The following is a 20,689-nucleotide window of genomic DNA, read 5'->3' on the forward strand; positions in this document are numbered from 1 at the left end:
AGTATAGTCTTGAGAAAGTTGCACTTGAGCAGCCTGACAATATTGCTTACTGTGGGAATGCTGACCATTAGCCACCTCAACTTTGATCCCATGATCCAAAGTAGATGGGCATAATCTCACTATTGAAGTGTCTTTGCATTAATGAAGTTATGAGTGCTCCCACTGTCAACTAAAATGTGGACTCGTCTGTTATTGATTGTTCCTTTTAACCTAAGGATTTGAGAGCCCTTGCAGCCCATAAAAACATCAGGAGATATGTTGTACACAACTGATTGTGTATCCCAATACACTTCATCATCATCAACAGCATCATTTTCATCAGAATTTTTTATCTCATCCTCGTAACCTTCAACAACTTCAATGTTCCATTGTGTAGATCTATTTGAGCACCTTGGCAAACTATCATCCATAAGCATGGTGTCAAACATGGATAACCCACCTCGATCAAAGGAAAAGGTGGTCCCCTTTTCGGAACTATGATCCTCATTCACACAATCCTGATATTCATGAAATTCAGATTCTGCTGCAGAAGTATCAGGAGATAAATCCTCATCAATCTCTAGAATCAAGCTCAACTTTGCTCCTGTTTTTGCTTTGCACACATTCCTATGTTCAGGGGTCCACTTCTCACCACAAAGGTAGCACAAATTCTTCTTCTTCCTGTCATCAATAATTGCTTAACATAACTGCTTAACCAACTTGCTTTCATCACCCAGATCATCCTTAAGAGTGGGTTTAAAGGATGACTTTACATCTGTAGCCTTGTAAGCCTTAGGTTTTGTCCCATGCCACTGCCATACACTGTGGGGAACCTAGAAATAGAAGAAGTTGTAGCAGGTGCAAGAAGTTTGTTTTCATCATTGGAAACCCCTTTGACCATAGGCTTAGTTCCAAAGTAACCAATACCCATTCCAAAGTAACCAATACCCAAAGTCTTATCCTTCCCATTGTATTTGGGTTCATAAAGCTCTGCGAACTGCATGGCCTCTTTAAGAGAATTGGGCTTTTGAGTTGCAACATCTGAAGCAATACTAGGGTGCAGACCATGGATGAACTTGAGCATTCTAACTCTTTCATCAATACCATGAACAAACAGAGCCAATTTCCAAAACTGTTTGATATAATTTTTCACTGATCCTTGCTGAGTAAGATCATACCACTTACAAATATATTAATCTCTAGTAAAAGGAGATATAAAAGTTTTAAGCATTTCAGCCTTGAATTCATCCCAAGCATTAAAAGTTAACCCTTCTTGCTGTAGATGCCTCCACCAAGAGTGGGCATAATCTTCCAGATGAAGAACAACAAATCTGATTTTACCTTGATCACCCTTTGGATATAGAAGGAAGTAGTCATCCATCTTTCTGAGCCATTCCTCCAATTCCTCAGGAGAGGTAGAATCACCTTTGAACTTAGGAAGTATAATCTTGTCTTTCATATCTTTGTCTTGATGAACAGGTACTTTTGGTTCAATAGATTTAACTGTTTGTATATATTGCTGGAATGTCATTGCTACCCTAAGGTCTGCTGGTAGCAACTTATGTTCATGGAATTTTTTACACAACTCTTCAGCTGCTGAACTGTTATTATTAGGAGTCTTACCATGTGCTGAATCCTTATCCATATGAGCTGTAACTCCACTAGAGTGGTAGGTCCTTCGGGCAGAAGCCATAAAACCAACCGATTCAATTACATGTATATAATCATCATTATCATCATCTGAACCTAAGTCTCCATCAATTTGGGGATCCACAGGTCTCTTCCCATCATAAATTTGGCTTCTCCTGGTCAAACCTTTTATTAAAAGTGGCAGACATGTTCTGCATCCTTTGGTCAATCTTCTGATTATTGGTCTTGATCTCATTGGTTAACTCCTTGAATATCTATAGCATTGGGTCCATACAACTCCTTATAATCTGCTCCTGGTTAAGGGATGTTTGTACTTGAGGAGTTGTTGCCAAATCCCCTTAAATATTTCCAACATGAGGATCATTGGGCTAAGAAACTTCAACCTGATTATCAATTGCTTCCTTCTCTAAGATAGAATCAAGGATACTCATTGGCCGCTTACTAGCTTGACCACTAGACTCTTTATGGGCATCTTTAATGACTTGAATCTAGAGTAAATGCACTGTCTTAAGCCCTGATCAAAAACCAGTACCAAAAGCCCCAAATGCTAGTTTTGCCCTAATTTTGCGAGTCAAATTTCTGAGAGAAAACTTGAAATTTTCCACTTGTTTAGGCGATCCTTATGCTAAGACTCAACCAAAGGGCCAATCAGGAGTAGAATTTCATAACATTACACCTAGATGGCTAGAAATTGCTAGAACCTTTGGCAAATAACAATTCTGCGCTAGCTATTGCATTGAATTTGTGAAATTCTCGGTAACAAAAAACCAAATCACTATCAAACTTTATCAGTTGCATCCATGGAGCTGAGCGACCATATGCACTAAAGCTGACCCAAAATGGAGTTATAAATCTGAATTTCCGTAGCATTTCTTCTATTCCAGCCAATCGAATTTGCTCATAGCTCCTCCATTTGAGCTCATATCTCCACAAACATTTAGGAGCAGCACCTAGAGGCTATGGCGACCAGAACAAGCTAACTATGACAAGGTTTGGTGCATTCAATTAGTAGATCGTTGACTGGCTGTCCATTCCACCTGTGACTGGAATTCGAGTGCAATATGGGGTCAAACCTTAGTAATTTCGTGATTCCAGCACATAGGGACGATCAAGAGACCAAGGGCTTTCCATTGATGCAAAAAGCCCCAAAATCTGATGCACTTCGAAAATCAGGGTTTCCCAGAGCCTACTACGTTACAGCTTACAACCATTCCATCCCTTCATCCCTTCAGCTTACCTTCCCATCATGCTATCTTAACAACCCAATCTTCTACCCCAAGGCAGTGCCTTAAGTGCAGACAAATAGGTAACCTAGTGAGAGCATGCCCTCAGAGTGCATAGTGTGCCTTCACCCACCTGCAGCCTCAGCCAGGTCAGTAGCAGGAGGGTTGGGAGGATAGACCTCCTCACCCCAACGAGCAGCGGCACGAGCCCAGACCCCTTGGGTTGAGCCACCGAAGGGGTTGGACTGGCATGGACCGCAGGAAGCCAGGCAACAGAGAAGCAAAGAACAGAAGACGAGATACACACCACTGACAAAGAAGCGAGCATACCCTAGGAGAAGCAGACGGATCAGTTCCCCTCAAAAAAAACTTCCACACCTCTTCTAGAAAGTTCAAATTAGACATCATTTGAAGAAGATTAGGCCCATTTTCCATTTTAACTAATCCTTTCACTGATTCATCATACCTGATTGCTCTTAATTGACCAACCTCTTTCGTAACGGTCTTGACAAGTAGCTACCACTTACTGCTACAACAATCATCCACCACACTTAAGATCTATCTTTTGATTAAGGGCAGCCTAAAACATGTAGTCCCTAAGAATCTTGAGCAAAGGTTCTTACAAAGCCATAGATGTAAGGTCAATTATAAGAAAATCACTGTTAAAACTGTTATGATGGATGCATATAATGAGCCTTCACGTTCTAACAACTTGAAAGGTTTATATAAGAGCCCTCCATCCAAGTTTGGAACAAACTTTCTTCCAAATGAAAGGAACTCTATCAGCTAGCATGCATTTCTTAAAACCATTTATTTTCTAAGTTGGTAATCTAGTGATTGAAAGCTTGTTCAAGTACACCAAAAAAGCAGCATTGGTAGCACAGACTTAGACGTTAGGTATAGCTATGGGGAGTCCTAACACATGGCCCAACATGATGTAACCAGGGTCAGAATTAGCGGGATTGGCCAGTGCCTACAATCTTCTCAACTGCCACCTTCCATTGCCTTGTAGCCCAGGGGCTAGAATCTTGTGCCAAGTGACAACTGGGAAGGCCTACAAAGGGAAATCGTAGACCCACCATCCAAACTCCAGCTCAGGTGAAGACGGGAAGAACCCTCCATTGCTTGTCACTTTAAATGAGACTAAAGCCAAAACAATAGCAGCCAAATGACAATTTGAACTCAAATCCAAGCCGCCTAACAGCCCAAGTCCAAGCAAAGAATAAAAAGGTATTGAACCCTAACAACAACGTTACAGGTAGCATCAAATCCAAGATTGTTTCCCTTAACAAAGGGGGAGATCACAGCAATAGGCACACTTATACAGTGGAAACACCTCTACCATAAAAAAACTGGAGCCTGCAAGTCGATTATTAAATGGATGCTGAGTGGAGGGCTAGTGGAGGGCTAACTCCAGCAACCCATCACTGAAATGATGGCAGTGGATCTTTGGAGTGATGAAGAAGGAAGTATCAGTGCTTCTCTAGAGTTACCCGAAAAGAGTGAGGAAGATAGGAGAAAGAAGTATTCTCACAGACGAAACAACAAGGGACTGCAGACATGAGCTACAGCTACTGTCAAGAGAGCAGGTGCACATTCCGATACCTGTCACGAACCTCTGATGACAATGCTCACAGCCAGAAGTTGTCATGCATGCTGGGCTTACACTCACAATAGGGGAGAAATACCTTTTTTCGTCCATGGAAACAGAAAACATGAACATGTGAACAGGTATTGTGGTTATGATTAATACCAACACAATGCAAAGTTCGAAGAGCTTTCTGATTCCTTCGCAATCAGACCCGTTTTGTGCCAGTCAAGTTCAGGACTCTCAATTTATGTTCAAAGCAAGTTTGCATTTGATTGATGGGACATGTGCAGCATTCAGATGATGTGCACTTGTCTTAGTTAAATCCTTCATACACAATCTTCTTTTAAGTTCTGAAACAGAAGTTCCAGATAGTGGAAAGTTAACATATGATAGTCCAGAGCATGCTACACAGCAGTTTGAGAAAGATGAAAGACTAATCTTAGCATAAAGCATAGAGAGAAGATTTTAAACTTCCTTCGAAATAATGCACATTGAGGGGCCATGTGCAGCATTCACATGAGGTGCAGATGTCTTAGTTGAAACATCATACACAATCTTCTTTAAGTTCTGAAACAGAACTTCCAAACAATAGAAAGGAAACAATATGGCGTCCAGACCTCACTATACAGGATATTACAAAAGATAAAAGACTAATCTTAGAATAAAACATAGAAAGAGAGGAACAAATAATCCAAATATCATCAGAAATAGAAAATGCATACATAAATACATATACGCTGTTGCGTGCACATAGATGCAGGGGTGCAGGTGAGGGTGTGAGTACACAGCTGTGGGGGTGTATCCACATTTCAACCTCAAGACTGATAGGAAACATTCTGACACATGCTTGCAAATGAATGACACTAACATGAAAGCTTCCTTAACATAAATGGCAATGTAAATTCAATATTTCAACAACTGTCTTGTTACAAGCTTTTTTTGCCTTGTCGGCCTCCCTATATTGAAATATTGGAAGTGGAATTGAGGTGATGCACCCTCCCCATTCAACATAGCCTTACAGTAAATTGAATATCATATGGGGATCAACAATATCATATGGACAGCCGTGGACATGTTGTACAAATGTATAGCTCAGACTAAACTTATCCTAATTCTCAAACGATATACATCTTTTTTCTGTATCTAATACAACCTTGAAAGAGGTTGTTAATCCAATCTTTACTTGTCAAGAATTTGATTGCCAGAAATCTAGGATGCCACAGATCCAAAGCCGTACTCGTTTTCTAGAATGTAAGTGACCTGTAAGCACTGAAAGGTGGAAACCAAATTTGGTGAAAATCGACTCAGCATTTCTTAAAGTTCATCCGGGAAAGAATTCTTTTACCATAAGGGCTACTGCGCAGGGAAGGCATGTGAGGACGGATGGCTTCCACCAGACTTGCATGCAGAACACCCTGACAGACATTCAAATCAGATTTCAAAAATCAGTGCCACAACCCTTGACAGAGTTCCAAAGCGTGCTATCAACTGGTCAAAGAAAATAAGATGGATAGGTCAGAAACTCTCTTTTGACAATTGCGAGCAAGAATTACTTTGTGCAACATCAAAGCAAACACCTGTGTCACCTCTATCACCATAAAGCCACAACAATACAGCAAATTTAGATTGGAAGCATATGTGTCATGTGCACGGATTGGTATCTGAAGTGTACTAGGTACACAGGACTAGCTCAGGTTAGCCTGGGGAGGCTTAGAGCTACGCAGGCTTGATTCTCAGGTTGAGTGGCAAGGGTACAAACTATTTATAGGTCTTCGATATTTTTGGCGCTCGGGGCCCGAGTCTATAAAAGGGGCCCAGGGGGTTCAGTTCTCAGTGTGCAGTTGGGATGTGCAGTTGGGAGGCAGTTGGGAGCAAGTTTCGTTCCCAGGTGCCAGGTTTGTTCCTGGATTGAGTCGCGGACGCGCGCCTGCATCTTAGCGTAGCCCAAGGCCCAGTGGCAGATCCAGGGCTTCACAGCACCGCCTGGTGGTATGGGACACCAGGCTGGTTTGGATCTGATTGGGAGTTCGTGCCAGTAGCTCAGCTCGTGGCTCGGAGGGGACATCTTCTGATTCGGGATCACATCCCGTAGATGTCATGGTTGGGTGGTGAGCAGCCTGCTCAGATCTGACGTGGTGTGTGGTTGTTTTGCAGATCAGGGGTTTCAGGAGTGCTGGGATGTGTCACTTGGTATCAGAGCCAACTCCTGAGGTAGGAACTTCTGATGCGGGAATTTTTGACGAATTTTTCCTCCAGGTATGCCCTACAATTCGAAATTTGTTGCTGCGTTTTCTGCTGGGTTCCTGGGTAAACAAGGGTGGACAGATGTTAGGAAAAGGAAGAAGAAAGGAGGGAGAGCTTTCGAGATTCCTGAAGGGGCCTGTGAGAGAGGGCTGTAGGAAGCACGAGAGAGAGCAGAGAAGAAGGAAAGAGAGGGAAAAGGGCTGCGAGGGAGGCTGGAGAGGTGACGTCAAGACTGTACGGAATCTGGCGGGTGCAGGGAGAGGCGCATAGAGCTGCGAGCAGGGTGCGACCAGCCTGCGTGGAGGGTGTTTTTTTTCGAAAAAAGCACCCCCTCCAAAGCTGGGGGGGGGGGGGGGCGGGTTCGGCCTTTTTTGGAAGCAGGGCTTCCTAATAAGGCTGCCCTGCTCCCTATATAGATGGGGCAGGGTACCAGCCCACCCATAGCCTCGCAAAGAGCCTAGTAGCTGCATCGAGTTGCGTGCTTGCCTGCTCCATCCCTGCCTCAGCCTGTTTGTACCTGCGCCAGCCATCCGTACGGATCTGCGCCAGCCCTGCATCAGCACCGTACAGCTGCGCCAGCCTGCATCAGCTGCTGTGACACCCTGCTTGCGTCAGCCATCGCCATCCGTCCGTACATCCGTACAGCTGCGCAGCCTTCCGTACGGTACCTGCGTCAGCGCTGTACCTGCAAACCGTGCGGTCATACGGCCTGCGTCAGCAGCCATACAGCCACGTCAGCAGACCGTACGACCTGCGTCAGCAGACCGTACAGCCACGTCAACAAACCGTACAGCCACGTCAGTAGCTCGTTCGCTGCAGGATTTCGTACGTGCATCCGGTGGCGGGTTCAGCGAAGTTTCGAGATTCGTGGGCTTCCAGTTCGCCAGTTTTTCAGCATCTCTTTCCGTCAGCATCTCTTGGGACGGTTTTCCTCTGCTCCATTCTCCTTTTCGCTTCGGTTTAGTCAGTTATTTCTCTCAGTTTATATTCAAATCAGATTTCAGTTATGTCTGATTCTGCAAATCCTGAGTTCACCATGGGAGAGCAGGATTTGGATTACACTCCTGTGGGAGAGGAGGATCAGGGTCTCTATGATGACCTGATAACAAAAAAGGCCTTCAGTGAATTTACGACTGCTCTAGATGGAAAATTCGAGCAGGTCAATGCAAATCAAACGGGGTTGACACAGCAACTCCAGGGGATTCAAGCAACTCTCACCCTTCTAGCTAGCACTGTACAGGCACTCACGCATGTGGATGCCATGGCTTCAGTGCTAGGCCCGAATATAACTCCAGACCCTTTTTCGGGCGATCAAAAGTCTAGAACGAAGGAGGTAGTTGACACTTAGTTACACAAGTGGCAGGTACACTTTCAGTTCCACCCATAACCAGATGAGAAGAAGATCCAGCTTACAGCGGGGTTCATGTCAGGTAAAGCATTGCTATTGTGGAAGGAACTCCAGCCTAAGCCCGATACATGGACAGATTTTGAAGGGGTCTTTAGGAAGGAGTTCCTGAAGAAGGAGGATGATTACGATATCGTTGGCAAGCTCAAAGCCCTCGATATGTCAAAATTAAACTTGACCTTTGAAGTTTATCTTCAAAGATTTCGAGATCTGCAAACCAGGGCCACTAAGATGGATCCAGTGACCTTGTTAGGTTTCTTCGTGGATGGTTTGCCAGATTCATACAAGTTGCAGACAAAGAACAACAAATGCACAACGTTGCAGGAGGCCATGACTTATGCGCGCATATATGATGATACCATGGCCAGTGCCAAAGCAACTACAGTTTCCGACATGAGTGGAAAGAACAAACGCAAGTTCTTTCAGCATACGACTGGTACTGGAGAGACGAAGTCTACGGACAACGCCTCCAAGAAAAACTTGACTCCAGCAAAGAATGGTAAAGCCCGCTTCCTTCGTACTTTGAGGCTCAAAAAAGAGGGACGTTGCTTCTATTGCGAGGAGCGGGGCCACACAAAGAATGAGTGTCCCAAGCGCAAGAACCAAAAGTTGGTGCTTGGACCGAAGCTCCAGGCGGGTACAGGTACCAAGGCCAAGGGAGCGAACCAAGCCTCGATGCAAGGTATTTCAGTAAATGTCATTACCTGCCCACTTTCTTGTAATTGTACTTTCAATACTTCGTTGTTTGGTTCCCATGATCTTTTCCGAGTTTATGGAGAAGTTATGGACCAACAGGTTCACATTCTCTTTGATCCGGGCAGCTCTCACAATTTTGTTAATTACAAATTTGTGCAGAAGATGGGGCTGTCCACAGTACCTAGCGACCACACCTATGAGGTGCAGCTTCCAGCAGGGAAGCAGTTTTGGGATCGCAAGGTTGAAGCGCTTCCTATCCGGATTCAAGCCTACACGGGAGCTCTTACATGTTATGTTATGCATCTGGAGCATGTAGACTTGTTGATCGGAATAGAGTGGTTTAATACCCACAATATTCAGATCGGATGGACAGAGCATACGCTTTCTTTTGTAGATAAGGATACCACATTTTGTATTCAGTGTGATAAAATTCCCTCTTCTCAGGGACCTATTGTATCTGCGATGCAGCTTCGGAATATATTAAACAATTCTCATTATGATGTCTATCAGTGTGTTTTGATTCCGCTTTCTTCATTTGTTGTTTCTGTAATTAACAAGAATGAATTAAGTGTGTTTGAACACCGTGAACTGAGAATGTTGCTAGATAGTTTTAAGGATGTATTCCCTGCTCACCTGCCAAAAGGTTTACCTCCAGAACGGGCAGTAGATCATCGCATAGACTTAGTCCCAGGGGCTCAACCTATCAGTGTACCACCTTATAGGATGAGCCAAGTAGAGGAGGATGAGTTAGCTTTACAGCTTCAGGATTACCTGAATATGGGCTATATCCGCCCAAGCAAATCACCTTGGGGTGCACCTATCCTCTTAAGAAAGAAGAAAGATTCTTCCTGGAGAATGTGTATAGATTATAAACGATTAAATAAAGTGACAATTAAGAATCGATACCCTCTCCCTCGTTCCGATGATTTGATAGACCGTTTGGCCGGAGCGAAGTATTTCACTAAGATTGATTTGCGTACGGGTTATCATCAAATCCGTATCTATACTAAACACATAGATAGGACCGCATTCCGGACTAGGTATGGTCATTATGAGTTTCTCGTATTACCTTTTGGTTTGACCAATACTCCTGCTACTTTTCAGCAGATGATGAACGATTTGTTCAGGGATTTTCTGGGCAACATTGTTGTAGTGTTCTTAGATGACATCTTGGTATATAGTCGAACGCTTGAGGATCTTATAGGTCACCTCCGGGTTGTCTTAGTTGTTCTAAGACAGCATAAGCTTTATGCCAAGATGAGTAAATGTACTTCTTTATGAAGGAGATCATTTACTTAGGACACAAGATTTCTTCTGAAGGTATTAGCATTGTTCTGGATCGTATCCAGAAGGTTTTAGAATGGCCTATCCCTCAGACTGTAAAACAACTTCGTTCTTTCCTAGGATTTACGGTATTTCTTCGGAAGTCTGTGCGTGATTATTCATATATCACCGCACCCCTGACAAACATATTGAAAGGTCGTGGATGCAGGTCTACTCAGTCGATCCCTTGGAATGATGCAATGAACAAGGCTTTTGAAACCTTGAAGTTTTCTATCAAGGAAGCACCCGTTCTTGCATTACCTGATCCTACCCGGCCTTATGTTTTAGAGGCCGATGCGAGTGATTATGCGATTGCGGCAGCTCTATTCCAAGAGGGCAGACCTGTAGCTTGCGAGAGTAAGAAGCTAGACGACACTCAATATCGTTGGCCCAAACTCGAGAAGGAACTTTATGCTGTAGTGTATGCTCTTAAGGTTTGGAGACACTACTTGTATGGTTCAAAGTTCCTTGTATTGACTGATCATCAGTCCATTAAGTATGTGTGTGATGGATCAGAATTGAGGGGAAGGAAAGCTAGATGGGCAGAATTAATGCAAGATTTTGATTTTGAAATACGTTATCGTAAGGGTTCGTTGAATAGTGTGGCGGATGCCTTAAGTCGAGTTCAGTTTGTAAATGCTTTGTCATTTACGGAAATATCCTCAGACCTATTTCAATCCTTGAGAGGGCTATACGCAACTGATAGTCATTTCAGTTCTTATTGGCAGAGAGTCCAGGATGGGAGCTCCATGGTTGACCAGGACTCAGGGATTGTGCCACCTACGGTACAGGCGGCGGGAGGTCAGTGGATGATTAGGAATGACTTGCTGTTCCGGAATGAAAAGATTTGTGTGCCTGATGTTCTGGACCTTAAATCCAAGATTCTCTGGGAGTGTCATGATGCTCCTAGTGCTGGACATCCAGGTATACATAGGACTCTGTCTCTTATGAAGCATACCTTTTATTGGCCTAAGATGCGTGCATTTATAGAGAACTATGTAGTAGGTTGCCGGGTTTGTGTCAGGTTACTAAGGCCGAGCGCCTTAGAAGCACGGGTTTATTACAGCCATTACAGATTCCTGGTAATAAATGGGAAAGTATTTCCATGGATTTTATTGCTGGTTTGCCTCGAACGCGTAAGGGTCATGACTCCATTTGGGTCATAGTGGACCGTTTGACAAAAATGGCTAGATTCTTACCTACTAGAACAACTATATCAGCTGTTCAGCTGGCTCACGAGTTTGTGGACCACTTGTTTAAGCTGTATGGTTTGCCATCTGACATAGTCAGTGACAGGGACTCAAAGTTTACAAGTAACTTTTGGACACTTGTATTTGAGAAGTTGGAAACTACTCTAAGTATGAGTTCCTCAGATCATGCACAATCCGATGGCAGTACAGAAAAGGTCAACCAGTTAATTGAAGACATGCTTCGGGCATATGTATCTAAGAGACTGTCTTCATGGGAAGATTATCTACTTATGATAGAATTTGCTTACAACAGTGCAAAGCATTCTAGTACTGGTTACAGTCCTTTTATGCTTATGTACGGGTTTCAACCTAAGTCACCACTTATGGTTGGATTAAAAGGGATTCAAAATGATGCTGCTAAGAACTTCTTGCTAGATATGCAAAAAATGTTGCAGTTTGCCAAGGAGTCTATTAGAAGTGCCCAAGATCGAGACAGATTTTATGCTAATAGACATCGTTCACCTAGAGAGTTCTCTGAAGGAATGATGGTATATTTGCGAATTCCAAAGGAATCCAAGAGCCTAAGTACTGGTTTGGTTCCGAAATTATCCCCCAGATACTGTGGTCCTTTCAAGGTCATTAAAAGAATTGGACCAGTTGCATATCGACTAGAATTGCCTCCTGATGTTAAGGTACATCCAATCTTTCATGTCAATAGACTGAAAGAAGTCTTGGGTGCAGATGATCAACTTGTTTCTCCTCATGAGATTATAGAAGTTACAGATTTGACTTTTGTTCCTCACGAACCTCAATGTATTCTTGAATTTCGTGAAAGACAAATTCGAAATAGAACTATCACGGAATACAAGATCAAGTGGAAGGATCGTGTTGAGGAAGATGAAACATGGGAGACATTACAAAACCTCCAAAGAACATTTCCGGGTTTTTTAGCGAACTCAGGAGTGAGTTCTTAGAGGAGGGGGAGTATGTCATGTGCACGGATTGGTATCTGACGTGTACTAGATACACAGGACTAGCTCAAGTTAGCCTGGGGAGGCTTAGAGCTACGCAGGCTTGATTCTCGGGTTGAGTGGCAAGGGTACGAACTATTTATAGGTCTTCGCTATTTTTGGCGCTCGGGGCCCGAGTCTATAAAAGGGGCCCAGGGGGTTCAGTTCTCAGTGTGCAGTTGGGAGCAAGTTTCGTTCCCAGGTGCCAAATTGAGCGCGCCTGCATCTTAGCGTAGCCCAAGGCCCAGTGGCAGATCCAGGGCTTCACAGCGCCACCTGGTGGTATGGGACACCAGGCTGGTTTGGATCTGATTGGGAGTTCGTGCCAGTAGCTCAGCTCGTGGCTCGGAGGGGACATCTTCTGATTCGGGATCACATCCCGTAGATGTCATGGTTGGGTGGTGAGCAGCCTGCTCAGATCTGACGTGGTGTGTGGTTGTTTTGCAGATCAGGGGTTTCAGGAGTGCTGGGATGTGTCAATATGATTATTCGCAACATTTGAAGGGATGGAAGAAAATGTTGAATTTCATCTCACAAAGTGCCAGGGATCCAGTTTGGCCATCGTACAGATTTTCATCTTGATCTCCAGTGATGACCACAGACTTTGGCCAAAAAGATTTTAATATTCACAAACCATCTCAAAGATCTCAAAACAATCCTTTGCACAAGACATTCAATTTTTATTTGTATTTTTTGCTTTTTATTTTCTTTTATTTAGTTGGAATCATAGTATGTCTATATAATGCATGCATTTGTTTACAATTACCACCAATGCTGAAGGTTTCTTACACACTGAATTTGCATGGAATAAATGAAACTAATCCATACTTACAATTACCACCGATGCTGAAGGTTTTATACAAACTGAATTTTCTTGAAATAAATGAAACTATTTATACTCGATGTAAATAGTTTTTTTTTCATGTAATCATACCAATAGGATTAATATTAAGACAATATGATGTAAAGATTCTAGCTAACCGCTTACACAAAATCATCAGAAAATAGTTGGACATAACATGCGTTGTACACCATTTCATTTGATGGTCAAAACAAAGGTTTTACTGACAAGACTAGTTTCATCCCATGGAAGTATCTTGGCTCACAAAATGATTGAACAATCTTCGACACTGATGAGGTTCAGCTCTAGTATAAATTACTTTCCACTTGCAGAGGATGTGGTTGAGATAGTCAAATCCTATGTATAATTAGGGGCATTTTCACACGCCCCAAGTATATCATGAAAATGGCGGCACAAACACAATCGACCAAAGAGCATGCTTCTTTGTCAGCCTAGAGAGGCAATGTTTCTAGGCACACTCCTAGCATAAGCTCCTATTTGACTTTCTAGCTCTAGTTCTACTAACAGCCCTCCATGCACGAGCTTTTTGGTCCTTCCCCACTGACAAGGTATTCAGGGACACGTGGCCCCCCAGATCCCATTTAGCATGCCATGTCATAACAAGCTGGCACAAAGGCCCACATGACACAAAGGTCATTTGGGCCCCAAGGGGGGGCACACAAGCGTACACATCAAAGACCACATAGCGAAGCACAATCAACAACTGAGTCGCGAGTAGGGGTCGTGTGACGAGCACGTGACCGGGCTAGCAACGACATGGACACATGACCAGTCATCAAGACTCGCGGGCCTGGTTAGTGGACTGCCTACATGGCAGGCTGAGTCACACAAATGGCTGCCCGTGGGGACATGTAGCCATTTGTGAGCATCCCAATCAGTACATGAAGGATGCGCGGCAAACATGCGGGCAAACTCAAAAGACAAAGTGAGGGATCAGTCAGAGGTGGCAACTACGCAGAGCAACACGTGGTGGGCTGTGGGCGCTTATAATCTATTGTTAGGCTGACGACTCACCGGCCAACTGGATCTTCTCCTCTGAACATGAACTTCCTTTAATCGTGAACAAGTGTTATGTCTTCAAGTGGTTGTCCCTGGGTGAGGTATATTTGTTGAAAGAAAGGCGGTGTGCTTGATCGTCGTAGGGAATGTCAGGTGGTTGACGATGATGGCAGTTTGTGAACGGTGGGCTGTGCGGTTTAACTATTGTATCGATTGGGTCGGCCGTGCAAGAGTTTTCAAGGGGTTGCTTGCTCTAAGGCCTAGTCTTCTAGAGAGTCGTGAGGTCCTGAGTCGAATGAGCTGTGTAATCAAAAGTCCCCAGGGATGGAGTAAGTTATGCCATCTAGTCGCTTGCAATCGAGTGGGGTTGCGGGTCGCATCTCCTGCGCGACTTAGTGCATAGTTCCATCTCAAACGAAGCATCGATCAAGAAACCCAAAAAAAAAAGAGAGAGGAATTGCATTGAGGACGTCAAAACGGGCCCTAGTCCAGATGGTAGAGTCAAGCTTAGAGTCTGTGTGTGCCACAAACTGATCCAAGGTTTGTAACCAAGTACAGAGTGACAGAATACGCAAAGGAGCGTCTAGGCCAGTGGATGGTTGGGACCCCTTGTGCTCATACGAAGCCTGGCAACTAGTCGACAAGACCGACAAATCACCAAGGTTGAAAGTCGTCGGTGAGGAGGTCTCCCGTTCGTATTGATTCTAGTGCGCCTTAGATAATGATATAGCCCTATGGTGCATCTTCCCTCACAACATTCAAGGACCTGGTTGTGTGGTTAGGCGGAATGACTTACATGCAAATGGTTGCAGGTTCGAGTCCTGTGCAGAGTAAACTCAAAAGAATATTCGAATGAATATTCAGAGGGTGGGTCCCTTTGATGTGAATATGTGGAGAGCCCCCATTTTGCGATGTGTGGCGACCAGAGGTTATCTTTTGGCTGTGGGCAGCGGTTAGAAGGCTTGGTTAGTCAGCACTGGAGCCGAATCAACAGCTATGGTTGGAAGGCTGAACCTTAGTCATCGGCACCATTCTTTTGGAAGGGCCGGCTAAGCTGTGCCTTAACTCTTTAAGGTTCGTCTACGCCAGTGAGACAAGCGAGAAGAATATTCACAAGGGTGGAGGAATTATGCAGTTCAAAAACAAAAAGCGAGGAGGCAGGAACTTGCCCTTGTAAACGGCAGAAGATGGGGGGGAGGGGGAGGGGGGGCGCGGTGGGGGGCTTGGTTTGCAAGCACTAAATTCAGTAAACCTCTACCCCGAATCGTAATCTAGGTTTGATCTTTTTTAACAACATCAGGTTACTCCACAAAGGCTCCTTAGATAAGAATATTATTGCATATATCTTACCTTAGCCTAAAAGTATATATGAATCCAGGCGCAAAACAAATAGTGCAGTTCTAACCTCATGCCAGGTCCCCACAAATTTAAAACCATAAACTTCATCACAAGTTTAAAACCATATATTCCATCACACAGCAAGGACTGCCACTACCGATGCCATTATCGACCATGGTAGGTGTCAACTGTAGAGTAAACACACACACACGTGTACTCTTTTTTGTGTGAAATCCATGGAACTTTATATTACAATAAGCAGCGCGCGCACACAATTTTTTTGTGAGATCCATGGAAATTTATATTACAAGAGGCAGTTCCCAAAGAGGGAACTGCAATTACAACATCAGAAGATCTCAATATATGACAAGTGCACATACACACTCACTCACTTTTTCTTTTGGGTATCATATAGGGAAAATGTACATTCAAAGCTGCTCCACACACACACACACATGCACGGTCGCTCGAATGTGTATGCATGCAGGCATTGGCTGTTTTATACCAGAAACTGTCCAAAAAATAGTGACAAACCGGGCAAACCTTTGAAACAGTTAGGGCTGATTGTATCACATAATTTGCATAAGGATCATGAAGTAATTGGGCTAGTCGAGAACTGTTCATCAGTCCATGCACAATGTGGGACCTCTGCTCCTCCCCAGCAAGCTTTAAGCATTTTTCCACCACATTGCTGCTAAACTTCTGCATAGAAAGATGTGCATAATTTTCTGCAAGTTGATCCATTACTTCTGCCGATGCCCATGCTATACCAAGATCCAATATATATTGAACAACATAATTACTGTCACAAACAGTGAAATTTATTAGGATATCTCACAGCCCATTAAAAATTAGAAGAAAATAACCTTTCAGACATACACAGACAATACATATACATAGGAGAGATGGATCTCAGCCCATAAAATACGACCCAACACATATTAAACATACACTTTTCCATGGACATTTATGCTATACTATTTCATATTCAGCTGATTAATTATATGCACATGTTTAGAGATCACACGTGTGTTTCGTGTGAGACTCTTAACAGAATTTCACCCCTGGCTGGTTATTTTCTTCAAATCCAATGCACTCTAACCACGGTTTTTTACGATGAGATTACACCATCCATAAAGTGGTAGCACCTGCAGAGGGTAGTCACAGCTGGCACTCCTTACAATGTACAAATGATGAATAATGAGAAAGAAGGGGGGAAGGAATCCAAGGAGGTCCTTTAGGAAGTAGGTGGGAAATTAGGCTGGGGAGATGGGAAATTATGCAGGTGACTAAATAGTCCTCAGTTGTGTTATAAGTAGTATTATAATAAATCGAAGAAAATGGTGTAGAATAATCACCTAGGAATCATGCAAGTTGAAGATAAACTTCCTTATACCAATCGTGTGTTTCAAAGATACACATGCATGCATGTGTGTGTGCGTGTGCGTGTGCGTCTGCATGAGAGAGAGAGAGAGAGAGAGATGACAAGCAGATAGTTACTCCTTTTATTTGTACATTCAAACAATTTCATTGAGCTCCATTGTGGCCATCTTCCATCCACGTCCTAGCTCCTTTCGAGGAAACTAATAGGTAAACTGTTTTTTTAAGTTAGAAAGAAATGACTTAAAATAGGCAAGGGAATAAAAGAAATTAAAGAACTTAAAGAGAAATTAAATAGAGAACATTGTTGGGATATCTCAAGGTGTATGCCTCAGGCACACCTTGGTTTCTATGTGTAAGTGCTAGAGGCACAGTTAGGTGCCCATAAGCACAGTTAGGTGGTGGCAAGCCACATAGGATGATTGAGAGAATCTAGGAGCAGATTGAGGAGATGATTGTGGAGCTCTGAAGTCATCAGTGATGTCAGTGAGCATGTAAGAGGTGCCTACTATAAGAAAAAGCATCATTGATTGAAATTTGGTCACAAGTCTTTGCTACATTAAATTCTTATATTTTGAAGCCTTTCAGTTGTTATTCTAGCCTTGTAAGAGAGAAGACACTGCCCAATACTTGGGTTAGACCCTCTCATGGCTACCATATTGAATATAGATAAGTTCAATGGTAAGGGCTTCCACACATGGCAGATGAAGGTGAAATTTGCATTGATGAGGGAAAACCTCTGGGGACTTGTCAAACCGGCTTCAACTTCTTCTTCTACAGCCTCCAATGCTGGAGAATCCTCAGCTCCGACACGCCCGGCAAGGGATCCCGCTAGAGAGGAGAAAGCATATGGTATCATTGCTCTTGCTTTAGGAGATGATTATATTCATCACATCTCTGACTTAGAGTCTCCTTCAGAAGCTTGGCAGAAGCTTGACATGATTTTTGGTGCTAGCTCTCACATCTCAAAATTATCACTTAAAATTTCTTTCTTTGAATTGAAGATGGTTAGTGGCACTCCTTTGCCTGCCCATGTCAATTACATGCGGAGTCTTATGACTCAACTTGCTTCTATCAGCTCTCCTATCACTACAGATGATGCTATGGCAATGTTGCTTAAGAGTATGCCTGAAGATTATGATCATATTGTTATCACTTTGAAAAATCTTCCTAATCCTAATCTTGAAGGTATTATCTCTGCTCTCCAAGAGGAAGAAAGGCACATGGAGCTCAGGAAAGGCAATGACACAACTTATGCCATAAAAATCTAGAAGGGCAAGTTTTCACCTTGCAATCATTGTGGGAAGACTAATCACCTCTCAAAAGACTGCTTCAAAATCAATCCATGCAAACACTGTGGCAAAAACAATCATCATGAGAAGTTTTGCAGAGCCAAAAAGGAAGCAACTTCAAAGACAGAAAATGCCAATCTACTTTCAGTTGATGTGCCTCCACAAGATGAGGCATCCTTTGAAGATTATGCTTTTTAAATCATCTCTATGTATGCTCCAGATCTCTCTTTTTATGTTGAGTCAAGGTACTCAGCCGGGATAGTCCTACAAAATGAATGAAATAAACTATTGTGTTTTGTGTGTTTTGTAAACACCTCTGGTCACCTTATGATGTAGGCCATGTGTATGTGTTTTGCTCCATGGTACCTCCTGCAGACATTGTGTGCATGTACATGCAGGGGAGATAACCATTGGAAGGTCTTTTGTATCCCTTTTGTTTACCTTACACCCATGGGAAGCCTTGCTAGCTTGAGATCCTAGCCATTGATAGATCCATGACCACCATGAGATGGCATGAGACACCTTGTGCTAGCTGTATCCTTGACATAGCCTGAGGCATTCCCTTGAGGGGGGGTTTGTTGGGATATCTCAAGGTGTATGCCTCAGGCACACCTTGGTTTCTATGTGTGAGTACTAGAGGCACAGTTAGGTGCCCATAAGCACAGTTAGGTGGTGGCAAGCCACATAGGATGATTGAGAGAATCTAGGAGCAGATTGAGGAGATGATTGTGGAGCTCTGAAGTCATCAGTGATGTCAGTGAGCATGTAAGAGGTGCCTACATAAGGACCTCACTCTTCTTCATTCTATATGCAAGTATTCTGAGTTTGTGTTCACTCTATTCTTTCCTTTCAGTTTACCAACAAACATAAAGATATTGACGGGGTGAGCTCCACATCACATGGAGTTGTTATACGAACCATAGGGGTGTCCAAGTCCAAAGGACTCGGTGCTATTTTACTTACTAGATCACCCTCCACTTGTCAGCATGCCTTAGGAGATTGGAATGCACCGTACCCACTCATAAGTTTTTACGCCATGCAATTCCTCGTACTTTCATATGGACCTTGGGGTGAGCCTTGGTAATGCTAGAGGATAATGTTGAATTTCACGGAGCACAGAACAAGGTTTATAGGTTAAGCCTAAGAGTTGGACTTAATCTCCCGAAATAACAATCCTTGAGTTAATGTACTAGGCCCATTGTGTAATCAATTTGGTGCATGGGTAGAGACTCTTGTGGCAAAAAGTTTCAAAAGAAAAATTCAAACTATTTAAAGTTCCCAGCCTGACATCCTGCAGCGTCTTCCGTGGTTCTAACTATTATATTGGCTTCACATGGCACCCAAAATGGTGGATACAATAATGAGTATAAAGTGCATAGGCAACGTCGGCACTCTTGAGTCTAAAGAAAAGCACCAATCAAGAACCAGACAAGGATAGAGGATCGATGCTTGGTGAGATGCAAGAAATGATAGTTTCTTGTGGCAAGCAGGAGTCCTGAACACATTCTACAGCAGTAAGTCACTCCAAGGAGTTCTGGATGCACTCTTGGAAAGCAGCAGCAGCAGTAAGTCACTCTGGAGTTCTGGACAGCAGCAGCAACAGACCTCAAACATGCTATAGACACACTTAGATAACTCATGACGTCGGAAATGGGCCCAGCTACTAGAGACAGACGTGATGTGTAGCCTCGAGGTTCCATCCATCTTGAATGTACTTACAACCTTTTCTCTAGCTTATACTACACTCAAAGATGTGTTAAACACCTTTAGTTCCCCTATACAAGGTGTTCGAATAGTGATTGATTTCATCTTTTGGTCGTATGCCTTTTTTATCTTTTATATATGTTAATGTTGGGATAAGTATAATCAAGGGCTTGCTCTATGGTGCATGTGTGCATCATAGGGGAGTCACATGTGTGTTTGTGTGTGTTGTAAAGGCACATCAAGTGCTATGATGTGTCTAGTGTGTGACCTAAGTGATGATGTAAGACAAAGGCAATCCCACTGATGTAGGGATTGATTCCTACTGATGTAGGGACTGATTGCCACTTATGTAGGGAAGGTATTACCTTCTCCCCCTTTCTATAAGAGAGAGACCTCTCTCTCACAATCATAATAGAGAACTACCATCTTTCTTTCATTGTGCTCTCACACCTCTTGCAAGATGCATCTATTCTATCCAACGGGATTCTACACTTGGTATCAGAGCATTAGGTTTTCTAGATCTAGCCTAGCCTAGCATTAGATGCTATCTCTAGCATAAACTACAAGCTTCTTCATCTTCTCCATTTTCTTCTCTGCCTTCAAGCGACCTTTGCCCAAACCCTTTGAGCTGCAAACTCCTCACGTATGGGCGAACTTCCAGCTGCAAGCATTCAGAGAAATTTCGACAGTGCGCGCAACGCCAACACTCACACTCTGTGACGAAATTTCGTGCAATGCCGCCTCTGTACTTACCTATCTGCAAATTCCTCTGAGCTTGTGCTGGACGACACTGAGGGCAAGCT

The 20,689-nt window shown here is 43.4% G+C and overlaps 1 pseudogene across 1 annotated transcript in view; it reads right to left on the reverse strand.

The window, feature by feature from the left end:
* Positions 1-5,371: 5,371 nt before the first annotated feature.
* Positions 5,372-20,689, reverse strand: part of LOC147900966 (uncharacterized) — a 46,869-nt pseudogene continuing 31,551 nt past the window's right edge. The window contains exons 4-5 of the transcript XR_015541174.1: positions 16,054-16,312; positions 5,372-5,858 (exon numbers count right to left, since the gene is read on the reverse strand). The product of XR_015541174.1 is annotated as an uncharacterized LOC147900966 (transcript). The remainder of the gene's footprint in view (positions 5,859-16,053; positions 16,313-20,689) is intronic.

This window comes from Dipteris shenzhenensis, chromosome 6 (genome assembly GCF_047967505.1).
Source record: "Dipteris shenzhenensis isolate YYH24624 ecotype China chromosome 6, Dip_SZ_1.0, whole genome shotgun sequence".
NCBI lineage: Eukaryota > Viridiplantae > Streptophyta > Polypodiopsida > Gleicheniales > Dipteridaceae > Dipteris > Dipteris shenzhenensis.